The 16,175-nt window shown below is 40.3% G+C and overlaps 2 pseudogenes; one reads left to right on the forward strand and one right to left on the reverse strand.

Moving 5' to 3' along the window:
• The window catches only part of LOC123825153, a 160,167-nt pseudogene that overhangs the window by 127,960 nt on the left and 16,032 nt on the right, over positions 1-16,175 (forward strand).
• On the reverse strand, positions 3,935-4,046 carry LOC123825366 (annotated as a pseudogene).

Genomic DNA, 16,175 nt, shown 5'->3' on the forward strand with positions numbered 1-16,175 from the left:
GAAATTGAAGTCAGATACAATTTTCCCTCAGAATTTTGAAAGAATTATTCCCTTTTAGTTTCTAATGTTGCAATCAAGAGGCCTAAAGCAATTCTTGTTCTTGATTGTTTGTATGAAAACTTTCTTTCCCCTTTCTGAAAAATCTGTTTCTAGTTTTTTGTTTTTTTTTGTTTTTTAAAATTTATTTCTAGGTATTTTTTTTAAGGATTTTATTTATTTATTTTTAGGGAGGGAAGAGAGGGGGAGAGAGAGAGAGAGAGAGAGAGAGAGAGAGAGATCAATGTGTGGTTGCTGGGGGTTCTGGCCTGCAACCCAGGAATGTACCCTGGCTGGGAATAGAACCTGGGACACTTTGGTTCCCAGCCCGCACTCAATCCACTGAGCTATGCCAGCCAGGGCTTGTTTTTAGTTTTTTAAACTTCATCATGACATGCCTTGGCGTGGGTTTATTTTCATTCATTAGACACTCAACTGAGTCTTTTGATGTGGAAATACCTATCCTTTAGTTCTGGAAAATTTTCTTGAATTATTTCTTCGATGATTTCCTCCTCTCTGTTTCCTTTCTACTTTCTTGGTGGAACTCCTATAATCACGTGAGGACCTTCTAAATCGAGTCTTAACTTTTTTTTTTCTTCTTTTTCATCTAGTTAGGTTTCCCCTTTCCCAGTTTTTGGAAGATTTTCTTATGGTTTTCCAATATTCCTAGTCAGTTAAAAGTTTTTTGCTCTTGTATTTTTAATTTACAAGAGTTCTTCTTTTGGTCTCTGACTTTTTTTTTTACTATAGCAACCACTCTTGTTTTTACATAAAATGTCATTTTTAAAGTAAAACTATCTCTGAGGATATTAATGTTAAGTTTTCATTTTTTAATGTTACTTTTGTCCATATACAGTCTTTGTTTCCTTTAACTTGCCTCCTCTGTTTGCTTCTCATGGCCTTTATCTTCCTTGGCAGAGAGCCAAGGATCACTGAACATATTTTATTTTATTTTATTTTATTTTATTTTATTTTATTTAACTTTATTTTTTGTTATTTTTCTTTTTCATTGACTTTATTGGGGTGACATTGGTTAATAAGATTATATAGTTTTTAGGTGCACAATTCTATAATACATCATCTGTTTATTGAATTGTGTTCATCATCCCAAGTGAAGCCTCTTTCCATCACCATTTATTTCACCTTTACTCTCTTCTATCTCCTCCAACCACTTCCCCTCTGGTAATCACCATACTGTCGGCTGTGTCTATGAGATTTTTTTTCTTAATCCCTTCACCATTTTCACTCAGCCTCCCAACCCTCCTTCTCTCTGACAGCAATCGGCTGTTCTCTATCTATGAGTCTGTTGCTATTTTGTTTGTTAGCTTATTTTGTTCATTAGATTCCACATATGAGTGAAATCACATGGTACTTGTCTTTTTCTGGCTGGCTTATTTTATTTAGCATAATGCTCTCCAGATCCATCCATGCTGTTGCAAAGGGTAAGATTTTCTTCTTTTTATGGCCAAGTAGTATTCCATTGTGTAAATGTACCACATTTTTTTAATCCACTTACCTACTGATGGATACTGAGGCTGCTTGCAAATTTTGGCTATTGTAAACATGTGGGTTTCCTTTTCTCCACATCCTCTCCAACACTTGTTGTTTGTTTTATTAATGAATGTCATTTTGGTAGGTGTGAGGTGATATCTCATTGTGGTTTTAATTGGTATTTCTCTGATGATTAATGGCATTGAGCATCTTCTCATATGCTTATGGGCCTTCTGTATGACCTCTTTGGAGAAGTGTCTATTCAGGTCCTTTGCCCATTTTTTAAATTGGATTGTTTGATGGGGTTGTGTGTGTGTGTGTGTGTGTGTGTGGTGAATTTTGTAAGTTCTTTGTAAATTTTGGATATTAACTCATGATTATATGTATCAGCAAACATGTTTCATTCAGTGGTTTGTCTTTTTATTTTGTTGTTGGTTTCCTTTGTTGTGCATAAACTTTTTAGTTTGATGTAGTCCCATTTATTTATTCTTTCTTTTGTTTCTCTTGCCCAAGGAGATATATCAGAAAACATATTGCTATGAGAAATGTCCAAGATTTTACTTCCTATGCTTTCTAGAATTTTTATGGTTTTGAGTCTAATATTTAAGTTTTTAATACATTTTGAGTTTATTCTTGTGTATGGTATTAAAAGTGGTCTAGTTTTACTTTTTGCATATATCTGTTTAATATTTTCACCACCATTTATTAAAGAGACTGTCTTTTCTCCATTGTATGTTCTTGCCTTGTTTGTCAAATATTAACTGATCATAAAAGTGTGGGTTTATTTCTGGGCCCTCTGTTCTGTAACACTGATCTATATGTCTGTGTTTATGTCAGTTCCATGCTGTTTTGATTACATTGGCCTTGTAGTATAGTTTGGTATCAGATAGCACGATTCCTCCAACTTTGTTTTTATTTCTCATGATCATTGTTGGTATTCGGGGTCTTTTGTGGTTACATATACATAGTTGGAGTATTTGTTCTAGTTCTATGAAATACACTATTGATATCTTGATAGGAATTGTGTTGAATCTATAGATTGCTTTCAGTAGTATAGACATTTTAATGATGTTAATTGTTCCTATCTCTGAATGCAGTATATGCTTCCACTTATTTGTATTATTTTCAGTTTCTTTCTTCAGTGTCTTATAATTTTCCAAGTACAAGTCTTTTACATCCTTGTTTAAATTTATTCCTAGGTATGTTATTCTTTTTGCAGCAATTGTAAATGGGATTGTTTTCTCAGTTTCCCTTTCTGATAGTTTATTACTAGTGTATAAAATGCAACTGATTTCTAAATATTTATTTTATATCCTGCTACTTTGCTGAATTTATTTATTAATTATCATAGTTTCTTGGTGGAATCTTTAGGGTTCTCTATACACAGTATCATGTCATCTGCAAATAATGATGGTTTTATACTTCCTTTCTAATTTTGATGCCTTTTATTTCTTCTTGTCTGATTGCTTTGGCTAGGACTTCCAGTACTACATTGAATAAGATTGGTAAAAGTTGATATCCCTGTCTTGTTCCTGATCTTAAAGGAAATGTTTGTAGTATTTGCCAGTTGAGTATGATGTTGGGTTTGTCATATATAGCCTTTATTACATTGAGGTATGTCCCTTTATTCCCACTTTGCTGAGAGTTTTTATATAAATGAGTGGTGGATTTTATCAAATGCTTTTTCTGCATCTATGGATATGATCATGTGATTGTATCCTTTATATTGTTTATATTGTATATTATGCTTATTGATTTGTGGATATTGTACCAACCTTGCATTCCCAGAATAAATCCCACTTGATCCTGGTGTATGATCTTTTTGATTCATTGCTGTATTTGGTTTGCTAATATTTTGTTGAGGATTTTAGCATCTATGTTCATTGGGAATATTAACCTATAATTTTCTTTCTTGCTAGTGTCTTTACTACCTGGTTTTGGAGTTAGGATAATGCTTGTCTCATAAAATGAGCTTGGGAGTCTTCCCTCCTCTTGAACTTTTTGAGGACAGGTGCTAGCTCTTTTTTGAATGTTTGGTAAAATTCACTTGTGAAGCCATTTGGTCTGGGACTTTTGTCTGATGGAAGTGTTTTGATTACTGCTTCAATTTCACTAGTTTTAATCTGTCTGTTCAGAATCTCTGATTCTTCTTGATTCAGTTTTGGAAGATTGTATGTTTACAGGAATTTATCCATTTCTTACATATTTTCCAATTTGTTTGCAGATTGTTGTTTATATATTTTCTTGCAGTCCTTTGCATTATTTTGTGTTCATCATTTCTTCCCTTTTACTTCTGATTTTACTTAATTGGGTCATATTTTTCTTGATGAGTCTGGTTTAAAATGTCAATTTTGTTTATCTTTTTAAAGAACTAGCTTTTGGTTTCATTGATCTTTTGTATTTTTTTCCATGTCCCCCATTCACAATACAGACTAGGCAGAGGGCTTGGGCTAAGGTGTATATGGGGTGGGTTTACTCTGCCTCTTCTTTCTTGATCTTTTGTATTTTTTAAAGACTCTATTTTGTTTATTTCTGCTCTCATCTTTATTATTTACTTCTTTCTTCTTACTTTGAACTTCATTTTTTTAGTTCCTTTAAATGTAAAGTTATATTGTTTATTTGAGATATTCTTATTTCTTAAGATAGCCTTTTAATACTATGAATTTTCCTCTTAGGACTATTTCTGCTGTGTCCCATTGATTTTGGATTTGTGTCCTCATTTTCATTAGTTTCAGACACTTTTTGATTTCTTCCTTGATTTTTCTTCTCTTTCTCCTCCTTATCCTTCTTCTCTGTTTTCTTCTAGGCTCTTTAACACTTCCTATAATACCAGTTTGGTGGTAACAAACTCATTTAGCTTTTTCTTGTCTCAGAAGCTATTTATTTCTCCTTTAATTTTAAATGATAGCCTTCCTGGGTAAAATAATCTTGGTTGTAGGTCCTTACTTTTCATCACTTTGAATATTTCATGCCAACCCCTTCTGTCCTGAAATGTTTCTATTGAGAAATCATCTGACAGTCATATGGGAGCTCCCCTGTAGGTAACTAACTGTGTTTCTTCCACTGCTTTTAAGATTCCCTCTTTGTCCTGGCTGGTGTAGCTCAGTAGATTGAGCTCTGGCCTGCAAAACAAAGGGTCTCTGGTTTGATTCCCAGTCAGGGCACAGCCTGAGTTGTGAGTCAGGTCCCCAGTGGATGATACATGAGAAGCAACCACACATTGATGTTTCTCTCCCTCTCTTTCTTCTTCCTTTCCTCCCTCTCTAAAAATAAATAAATAAAATCTTTAAAACAAAGTTCTCTCTTTGTCTTTAACTGTTGCCATTTTAATTATGATCTATCTTGGTGTGGGCTTCTTTGGATCTATCTTGTTTGGGACTCTGTGCTTCCTGGACTTGTGAGTCTTTTTCTTTCAACATATTAGGGATGTTTTTGTTCATTATTTCTTTAAATAGATTCTCAATCTCTTGCTCTCTTTCTTCTCCTTCTGGTATCCCTATGATGTGGATGTTGTTATGCCTCATGTTGTCACAAAGAATTCTTAAACTATCCTCATTTAAAAAATTATTTTTTAATTTTTGCTTCTCTGATTAAGTCATTTTTCTTTTACCTTGTCTTGCAAATGCTGATTTGATCCTCTGCTTTATCTACCCTACTGTTTATTCCTTTCAGTGTATTCTTCATTTCAGATATTGTGTTAATTTCTGACAGGTCATTTTTTATGTTTTCTTTCTATATGCCTTTTCAAACTTTTGAGCATCATTATAACCATTACTTAGAACTATATATCTGGTAAATTGCTTGCCTCCATTTAGCTCCTTTTCTCTTATACTTCCTCCTGTTCTTTCATTTGCAGCCTGTTTCTTCCTTTCCCCATTTTGACTGCCTCTTTGTGTCTGTTTCTATGTATTACATAGATCTGCTATGACTCGCAGTCTTCATGGGATGGCCTTATGTAGTAGGCTTCCTTTGGGATCCAGTAGTGCACTCTCCTGGTCACCTGAGCTGGGTGCTCCAGGAATGTTCCTTGTGTTGGTTATGTGTCCCTTCCTGTTATACTTGAGTCTCAATTGCTATTGGCTCATTTATTCATTGGATTGACCCTCAGGCTGGCTGACTATGAGGCTGAACCCCAATCATGGCATGTGAGCTGCTGTACAGATGCTGACCACATGAAGTGAAATTTGCCTCAGCAGGGTTAGGTGTCTGCCCAGATCTCCCTTTGGATATGCTACTTGTGAAGCTTATTGATTCTGCTCCATTTTTGTATGAAGCTGGCCACTGTGTGTATTGGTTCTGGGCCTCTTGGAAGGGACTCTGGTTCAGACCAGTGTCAGATGCTGTCTGTGACTGGCCCTGGGCAACCTGTTTGGAGCAACAAGTGAAGGATCACTGAACATTTGAGAAAAACACTTAATATAGGAGATAGGCCAAGTAAAGTTTTGTCTAGGCAATGAAAATAGGGCAGTCAGGTTACATCTATGGGTGGGATAAATATTAAACAATTGGCTACATAATTAATCATTGTAATTACAATTGTGATTAGAATTTCAGAGAAAACAATTAGCTCAAGGAGCAAAAGAATGGGGCAGTGGTGCTGGTGATGGTTCTAGGATAGCCCCCCTTGAAGAATTGGTGTTTAAGTTGAGCTCTGAAAGATTAGAATAAATAAGCTAGAAGAGAAGGAGAGTATGAACATTCCAGGAGTAGAGAAGAACATATACCAAGTCCCTTGGGCAGTAGGGAACATGGTGGGCTTGAGGGTACTATGAAGAGTTGATGTGGCTGGATGATGGAGGAGAGAAACAAGAAGAGGTAAGGTTGTGTTCATTGTTGAAACCCCAGTATGTGGCAGAATAGGGGCTCTGTAAATGGTTGTTTAGTGGATAAAAGAAAGCAGTTGTATCTGGTCTGTAAGGAAGTGCCTGATAGCAGGTATGGGGTTTGCCCTCAGCTTTTTCTTCTCCTCACATTTTCACCAGTGACTAGAGTGAGAATGTAGAAGCCATGTTCAGCTGACCAGGGCACAAGAAGAGGGTCAAAGTCAGAGAGGGGTTAAATGTGGTACCAACAATATTTGGCTACACTAATGGGAAGAGGCCTGGAAATGTTTCATGAGGGACAGCTTTAGTGGCAGGTCTGACAGAGTGGCCGGGGGGAGGTACCCCAGCAAGCAGCAAGGATGGAGGCAAGGTCTCAGATAACAGAACAATGTGAAGAAAACTTGAGAGGCTCAGGTGTGGGAGTCCTGCTGGACTGCAAGCCCAGAGTTGTGCAGTAGGGAAGCTGGATGATGAGGTGGGCAAGGCAGCATCTCAGCTTCTCTGGGTCTAGGAGAGCATACCCAAGACTAGATATGCCCCCTTCCTGGAGCCCATCAGGGTGAGCCCGGGTCGGCTTTCTCCATCCATCTCTGAGATCCACTGCTTTTCATATTCTAGGACTGGGTAAAAGGCAACTGCTATGGCTTTGGTTTTTGGGAGGTGAAGAAAAATGGCCAAGCTGGGAAAGCTCCAGATCCTCAAATGCAGGCTTCACCTCCCACTGTTTCCCAGTGAACCTGAGAAAAAATCTGCCCCATCTCATTGCTCAGATCTCATTAGAACTGAGACCTAGTAAAAACTCTTTTCCCAAAGCCTTGCTGAACCAGAACAAGGGAAAAGAGAAACTACTGCAATCATGACTGCAGGCCCTTAGTTTTTATAAACATCTGTGTCTGCAGAGCTAGGGTCATTCACTCAACAAACATTTTCCAAGTGCCTTCTATGTGCCACACACATTGGCTGGTATCAGGCAGTTCAGCTATTCTTGTGCTGCTGAGAAATGCTCCACATGGCCCCATTCAAGACAGGAAGTATCCCATAGAGCAGTCTCTGAGGAAGTGGCTTGGCTGCTCTGAGTACCCAGAAGTCTTTGGCATTCCCTCTTAGAGGGAGGGGTCAGTGAGGCTTCCTCAGAGACTAAGAAGCTGTGAGGCCGCAGCTCCCCTGGAACAGGCTAAAGTGCACAAACTCAGATGGATTAGGAGTGTAAATTGAACAATTCGACTTGGCTTGCACAGGACAATAAAGATCTGCAAACACTCAGCTCCGTATTGAACCCAAGGCAGAGTGATTAATTCATTATTCGCTTTCCAGCCTGGAAGGGAAAGCATGTATGAGCACAGTCATAAATCATGCCATTTACGAGCCTAGCAATGAGAAAATCAGCTGGCAATAGGGGGACGCTCTGCAGGCAGCAATAGCCACTGAAGAGCTGGCCTGTCAAAGCCAGTCAGCCTGCTCTCTGGAGATGCACCAGTTGGCTAGTCATTCAGCCTCCTAGCCAGGGCGGCCAGCCTCTTGACCACCCGGCTTGATGCTTCCTGGCTAGACTACAAGGAAACAAACTGTACTCCACCCAGGAGGAGGGCTTCTGTGACCTGAGGTAGCCTCTCTCTTAAGTGGACAGAATACTAGGAATAGCACTAGGACCTGTCCAAAGGCTTCTTATGGTCCAAACGGGATAAATCACTACCTGCTCACTTCCCTGGGATATTCTGGGTTGCAGGTCCTTCTGGCCCAGCCAGAGGGCCAGGCTTGTGTCTGCTCAGCATCCTCCAACCAGTGTGCCTGGATGTCATCAGCTGCCAATCCTGAGCCACGGCCTCACCCTCCAATTTCTGTTGCCTTCAGGGCAGAGCCCTTGGGGTCCCAGAATTTCATTTAGAGTTGAAAGGCACCATCCAGAATAGGAAATCCCTGTCAGGTGGCCTTTTAGCCCCTATTGGGATACAATATAGTTCTTCAAATATTTGACAGTTCTTTCTTTCCCAGGTAAAACAACTTCAATCTCCTCAACTATTACTCATAGTTCTAAATTTCCAGACATCTTCATGTCCTGACATTTTGTTATTGACTATTTCTCACTATGTATTTACTCTTCTTTTACCTTTTAAAAATATATTTTATTGATTATGCTATTACAGTTGTTCCATTTTCCCCCCTTCACTCCTCTCCATCCTGCACACTCCCTCCCACCCACATTCCCCCCATTTAGTTCATGTCCATGGGTCATATTTATAAGCTCTTTAGCTTTTACATTTCCCATACTATTCTTACCCTCTCCCTGTCCATTTTCTACCTACCATCTATGCTACTTATTCTCTCTACCTTTCCCCCCCTCTCTCCTCCTCTCACTCTTGTGTTGCTAACCCTCCATGTGATCTCCATTTCTGTGGTTCTGTTCCTGCTCTAGTTGTTTGCTTAGTTTGTTTTTGTTTTGTTTTTGTTTTAGGTGTGGTTGTTAATAATTGTGAATTTGCTGTCATTTTACTGTACATGTTTTTTATCTTCTTTTTCTTAGATAAATCCCTTTAACATTTCATATAATAAGGGCTTGATGATGATGAGCTCCTTTAACTTGTTCTTACCTGGGAAGCACTGTATCTACCCTTCCATTATAAATGAAAGCTTTGCTGGATAGAGCAATCTGGGATATCAGTCCTTGCCTTTCATGACTTGGAATACTTCTTTCCAGCCCCTTCTTGCCTATAAGGTCTCTTTTGAGAAATCAGCTGACAGTCTGATGGGAGCTCCTCTGTAGGTAACTGCACCCTTGTCTCTTGCTGCTTCTGATTCTCTTCTTCATTTTAATCTTGGGTAATGTAATTATGATGTGCCTTGGTGTGTTCCTCCTTGGGTCCAAGTTCTTTGGGACTCTCTGAGCTTCCTGGTCTTCCTGGAAGTCTATTTCCTTTGCCAGATTGGGGAAGTTCTCCTTTATTATTTGTTCAATTATCTTTTCCACTTGTTGCTCTTCCTCTTCTCCTTCTGGTACCCCTATAATTCAGATGTTGGAACATTTAAGGATGTCCTGGAGGTTCATAAGACTCTCCTCATTTTTTTGAATTCTTGTTTCTTCATTCTTTTCTTGTTGGATGTTTCTTTCTTCCTTCTGGTTCACATCATTGATTTGAGTTCCAGTTTCCTTCCCATCACTATTGGTTCTTTGTGCATTTTCCTTTATTTCCCTTAGCCTAGCCTTCATTTTTTCACCTAATTTGTGACCAAATTCAACCAATTCTGTGAGCATCCTGATTACCAGTGTTTTGAACTGTGCACCTGATAGGTTGGCTATCTCTTCATTGCTTAGTTGTATTTTTTCTGGAGCTCTGATCTATTCTTTCATTTGGGCCATTTTTTTTTGTCTTGACATGCCTGTTACATAGTGAGGGGTGAGCCTTAGGTGTTCATCCAGGTGGGGCAACCCAGGTTGCTGGGTTGTAGCTCTGTATGTGGGGCAGGGGTCTGAGAGGGAACAATGGCACTTGCTCTACTCTCTTCTGGGTTTCAGTCCCTTCTCCTGCTTCCCCAAGCAAATTGGGCCCTTCTGGTGCTGATCCCCAGGCGGGTGGGTTTATGTACATTTTAGGGCCCTGTGGGTCTCTCCAATGAACTCTCTTGTGAGGCTGGAAGTTCCTCCAGGCCCCTTAACCCCACAGGTGTTTTCAATTGGTGTTTTGAGGCTTTATTTACCTGCATTGGGACCCTGGGTTGCATGGTCTGTCTTGCTCCCCAAGTTTTTCCTGGTTTATCTGCACATGAATGTGGGACTTCCTGGTCTACCAGCTGTCTTGTGCACCATGTCCCTCCACAATCTGCCACCTTGCTGGGTCTGCCCACTGCCGCCGCCTGCGCACGTCTGGAGTCTGCCAGCTGCTACCTTGCACACCCGGGGTCCACCAGCCACTGCTATTTTTGCCATGATCCCTGTTCACTCAGCTTTCCAACTCCACTCCTCCTACGGGCCTGGATGAATGTGACTACTTTAACTCCTTGGTTGTTGGACTTCCATACAGTTCAATTTTCTGTCAGTTCTGGTTGTTTTTTGTTTCTAAACTGTTGCTGTCCCTATTTTGGTTGTGTGAGGAGGAACACTACGTCTATCTATGCCTCCATCTTGGCCAGAAGTCCCTGCATTTACTCTTAAAACCCTAAACTCCCACAACAGGATGCACCTCCTGTGTATTTTTATTTTGAGAGTAACAATAACATAAAGACTATTATGTATCAGGGACTTTACACATATTATTTCATTCAACTCCTACCTGGTGAAGTAGTTATTAGTTCTAGTTTACAGATGAGGACACTGAAGCCTAAAGAGGTAAAACAGCTGTCAGGATTCAATTCTTGGTCAGTCAGACTGTGTTTTTGATCTTTCTGACATGCCATCTTACTCACCCAGAGCCTAGTTGCTTTATTAGCTAAAATGCTAGAGACATCTATTTCAGGGCCTGCCAAACTTGGGGGCTTTCTTCCTTGAAGCCAAGATGAACTTTGAGCTTTGAGAGACTGGGCAAGCCCTTTAATCTATACCAAATGCAACATCAAAGACAGAGAGAAGGAGAAGGAGGAAGGAGAAGGAAGAGGGAGTAGGAAGAAAGAGGAGGACGAAGGACAATACAAGCATTATCCATACTGCTTTTCACTCTCTGTTTGAGCTGAGCAACTCTTCCAGAAAAGGTAGAGAGAATACTTATTTCTTTCATTCTTCTTTCTAGAACAGATATTATGGCCTAGGAGGAAATCTGTTTATTCCTCTTGCCTGCCTTTTTCTGGACACAAAAAAACACAATTCTCCCTACTCTATTTATGGAGCAAAAGAGAAAGCAAATAGGATTCCTTAACCAAAGTGTCTCTAACAAAGGGATTAGTGCTCATTCTCCTCAGGGTTTCCAGGCAGATATCTTATAGGGGGAGCACAGTGACTCAGCCTACCTTGCCCAAGAACAATGGACATAATATAGTAATATTTTTCCTTCTCCTAAGCAAGAAAAAGATGTTACATGGCCAGAAGGGGGCGGTCTAGGCTTCAGTTGGGGATTTTACCAAGCAACTGCCCATAGCACCATTATACATGTATCAACAAAGCATCAAGTGAGTATTTACAGAGGAATATTCTGATTTTCCTTACATGTGGGCTACATTGGGTGTCATGGTTATGGAGGAAGGACTGGGAACTGGACTGCTGCTTATACAAGTTTCCTTCTTCCTGGGAGAAGTTGGGTGACCTGACTGGGCATCAAGGTAGGGCTTGTAGAGCCTGCTCCCTGAGCTCATCAAGCCAAGTAGCAAATCAAGTCAACCTGAGAGATGATTCAAGGGATTCAACCACTACATTACCATGGCAACCTAAAGGAAGTTATAGTTACTCAAAGCCTGCCCAAGGAGCTAAGATTGCTCCAATCATTCATTAGGATCAGCATGGGGTGTGGGTGGGTGAGAACTGTCCATTTTGGCAAGGGCATGGAGACTGAGGAAAACCTAGGGAAAAGTGCTTGTGGCTCAAGCCCAGGTGCAAATATCCACAATTATTTTACCTGAACCCAGGACACCATGTGCTGATGTATGTGTGTTTGGGATGCATCACCCAGAATGAACTTACCAATTAGATGTTAGGAAACTTCAATGTTTTTTTTAAATATATTTTATTGATTATGCTATTACGGATGCCCCATTTCTCCCCTTCTCTCCCCTCCACCCTATACCCCCCTCCCACCCATGTTCCCCCCCTTTAGTTCATGTCCATGTGTCATACTTATGAGTTCTTTAGCTTCTACATTTCCCATACTATTCTTGCCCTCCCCCTATCTATTTTCAACCTACATTCTATGCTACTTATTCTCTATACCTCTTCCCCCTCTCCTCCTCCCACCCCCCCCCCTGCTGCTAGCCCTCCATGTGCCCTCCATTTCTGTGGTTCTGTTCCTGTTCTAGTTGTTTGCTTAGTTTCTTTTGGTTTTGCTTTAGGTGTGGTTGTTAATAATTGTGAGTTTGCTGTCCTTTTACTATACATGTCTTTTCTTTATCTTCTTTTCTTAGATAAGTCCCTTTAGCATTTCATAAAATAAGGGCTCGGTGATGATGAACTCCTTTAACTTGACCTTATCTGAAAAACACTTTATCTCCCCTTCCATTCTAAATGAGAACTTTGCTGAATAGAGCAATCTGGGATGTAGGTCCTTGTCTTTCATGACTTGGAATATTTCTTTCCAGCCCCTTCTTGCCTGTAAGGTCTCTTTGGAGAAATCAGCTGACAGTCTGATGGGAACTCCTTTGTAGGTGACTGTCCCCTTATCTCTTGCTGCTTCTAGGATTCTCTCCTTTGTTTTTACCTTGGGTAATGTAATTATGATGTGCCTTGGTGTGTTTCTTCTTGGGTCCAACTTCTTTGGGGCTCTCTGAGCTTCTTGGATTTCTTGGAAGACTGTTCCCTTTGCCAGATTGGGGAAATTCTCCTTTATTATTTGTTCAAATATGTGCTCAATTTGTTGCTTTTCTCCTTCCCATTCTGGTACCCCTATTATTCGGATGTTGGAACGTTTAAAGGTGTCCTGGATGCTTTTAAGCTTTTCCTTGATTTTTTGAATTCTTATTTCATCATGCTTTCCTGCTTGGTTGATTCTATCTTCCTTCTGGTTCACTATATTGTTTTGAGACTCAGATTCCTTCCTTTCACTATTGGCTCTCCTCTGCGTATCTTCCTGCATCTCTTTTATGGTAACCTGCATCCTTTCATCTAAATTGCGCCCAAAATCAACCAATTCCGTGAGCTTTCTGATAACCAGTGTTTTGAACTGTGCATCTGATAGATTGGCTATTTCTTAGTCGCTCAAAAGGATGAGTCCTGGGGGACTGATCTGTTCTGTTGGAAACATGTCTTATGTCTTTCCCTGTCTCTCCTTTTTTTTTTTTCCAGTCTGGTCACTCCTGTTATGGTGGGGGGCGGAGCCTTAGGTGTTCACCGGGGCTGGGCACCCCAGTTGCTAGATTGTGATGTTATATGTGGGGGCAGGGGTGGGAGCGGGGACGGGAGGGAACAATGGCGGTAGTTCCGTTCTCCTGGGCTCAGACCCTTCTTTGGGATCCTGGGCTGTGAGCTCTGCCCTGGTCCACAATCGCTGCCTCACTGGGTCCGCCAGCCGCAGCTTGCGTACTCAGGGATCACCGCTGCGTTCTCGCGCCCCGGATGGCTGTCGCGCTGATTTCATACCAAATTTTCCCCGACCTCCGCGCGCCGCCGACCCACGCCAGCCCAGCACCCGCCCGGCTCATCGTCTCCTACCAGTCTGGATGTACGGGTCTACTTCAACTTCTTGGCTGTCCAACTTCCATTCAGATAAATCCTCTATCAGTTCTGAGTGTTATTCTATCTGTAAATTATTGTTGTTCTAATCTTGGTTGTGCGAGGAGGTACGGTGCGTCCACCTATTCCTCCATCTTGCCGGAAGTCCGGAAACTTCAATGTTAATGGAGTAGAGTATGCTAGGAGATTTAGCACACATCTGCTATTCACATGAAGTGAGCTCCTTAAATATGTACCAACCTGAATATGTGGTAATTTCCCTTTAAAATTCAAACATATCTCCCAAAGTTGTAAAAACTTAACTAAACTGCAAACCAGAGGTAAAAGCTTTCAAACTTGGTGTGTTTCTGAGTGGAAGCTTATGTGAATTATAAAAAATTTTAAACACTAATTTAGTAAGAGCTTAATTTACATATAATAAAATGCAAAAATCTTAAGAGTGGAGCTGGATAACTTTTGGAATGTGTGGCCACTTCCTAGATCAAGACATAGAACACTCCTACCCCAGGAAATTCCTCTGTGCTTCTTCCCAGTCAGTCCCTACTCCTGGATAAGAACCATACCAATTCTTTTACCATATTTTAAGTTTTGCCTATTCTTGAGCTTCATATAAATGGAATCATATCTATACGTTCCCTGGCTTGTTTTGCTAAATGTAACATTTTTTAGGTTGGTCCATGTTGTTGCATGTGTCAGTAGTCATGTCCTGTCTGTTGTTGATGAGTGATCCATTGTATAAATGTAACAAACTTGTTTGTTTATCTGTTGATGGCCATTTGTCTGATTTCCAGTGTTTGGTTCTTTGCCAGTCTGATAAAAAAGTGGCATTTTATTTTATTTTTTTAAAAATTATGACTGAGGTTGAAAAACTTTACCCACATTTATAATGTTTATGAGCCATATCTACTTCTTCACCTGTGACTTGGCTGTTCATATCCTTTGTAAAACACAGTTAGAAAAAGTGTGGTTTGATGGAGGACCTAATAAAATGTAGCAAAATATCTGAGACCAATACAATAATCATTATAGTAATAGTCATACTAACATAATAATCAACACCACACAGAGAAAATCTGTTTAATCAGAGAGGGATATTGAAATTTTTAAGCATTTCTTGTCCATTGAGTTACAAAAATATCAAATTGTAGGAAATATTCACAGGTAATTATTAATATGTTTTACTGTTATAGAACATTTAAAGTTGATTATTGGTTCATGTGTAAGGTGAACTTCCACTGTAATCTCTTTGCTTCAATAATTGTAACATTTACTATATAAAATGAAGGATGTGTGTCCCATAACAAATAAATAAAACTGGGACTTCTGGCCAAGATGGAGGTGCAGGTAGATACATTTTGCCTCTTTGCACAACCAAAAGAAGAAAAATAACAAATTTAAAAACAAAACCCAATCAGAACTGCCAGAAAATCAAACTGTATGGAAGTGCAACAACCAAGGAGTTAAAGAAGAAATATTCATTCAGACTGATAGGAGGGCTGGAGACAGGCAGCCAGGGAGGAGAGGACATGTGGCAAGGCAGTGGCTGGAGGACCAGGGAAAGTGAGGCAGCAACTGGCAGAGTGAGTGATCCTACTTGCATGTGGATAAACTGGGAAGAATAACTGGGGAGCGAGGTAGACTGCACAACTGGTCAATAAAGTCTCAAAACCTCTGACTGGAATACCTATGGGGGTTACAGTGGTGGGAGAAACTCCCAGCCTCACAGGAGAATTTGTTGGAGAGATCCATAGGGTCTAGGAATGTATATAAGTCCACACACCTAAGAATCAGCATCAGAAGGGCCCAATTTGCTTACAGGAAGTGGGGGAAGTGACTGAAAGCTGGCAGAGACCCCAGCAAGTGGCATTATTCCCTTTCAGATCCTTCCCCCACATACAATGTCACAACACAGTGATGTGGGTTGCCCAGCTCTGGCAAATACCTAAGGCTCCACCCCTTACAATGTAACAGGTAGGCAGAGACAAAAAAATATGGCCCAAATGAAAGAACAGATCAAAGTTCCAAAAATAGAGCTGAGCAATGAAGAGATAGCTAACCTATCAGATGCAGAGTTCAAAACACTGGTAGTCGGAATGCTCACAGAATTGGTTGAGCATGGTTGCAAAATAGAGGAAAAACTGAAGGCTATGCAAAGTGCAATAAAACAAATATGCAGGGAACCAACAGTGACGGGAAGGAAACTGGGACTCAAATCAACAATTTAGAACAGGAGGAAGAAGTAAGCATTCAACCAGAATAGAATGAAGAAACAAGAATTCAAAAAAAAATGAGGAAAGGATTAGGAACCTCTGGGACAACTTTAAATGTTCCAACATCTGAATCATGGGGATGCCAGAAGGAGAAGAGGAAGGGGAAGAAATTAAAAACTTACTTGAAAACATAATGAAGGGGAACTTCTCTAGGCTGGCAAAGGAAATAGATAGACTTCCAGGAAGTCCAGGAAGCTCAGAGAGTCCCAAAGAACTTGGACCCAAGGAAGCACACACCAAGGCACATCATAA

This window comes from Phyllostomus hastatus, unplaced genomic scaffold, assembly GCF_019186645.2.
Source record: "Phyllostomus hastatus isolate PE091 unplaced genomic scaffold, TTU_PhHast_1.1 phas_contig_62, whole genome shotgun sequence".
Classification (NCBI taxonomy): domain Eukaryota; kingdom Metazoa; phylum Chordata; class Mammalia; order Chiroptera; family Phyllostomidae; genus Phyllostomus; species Phyllostomus hastatus.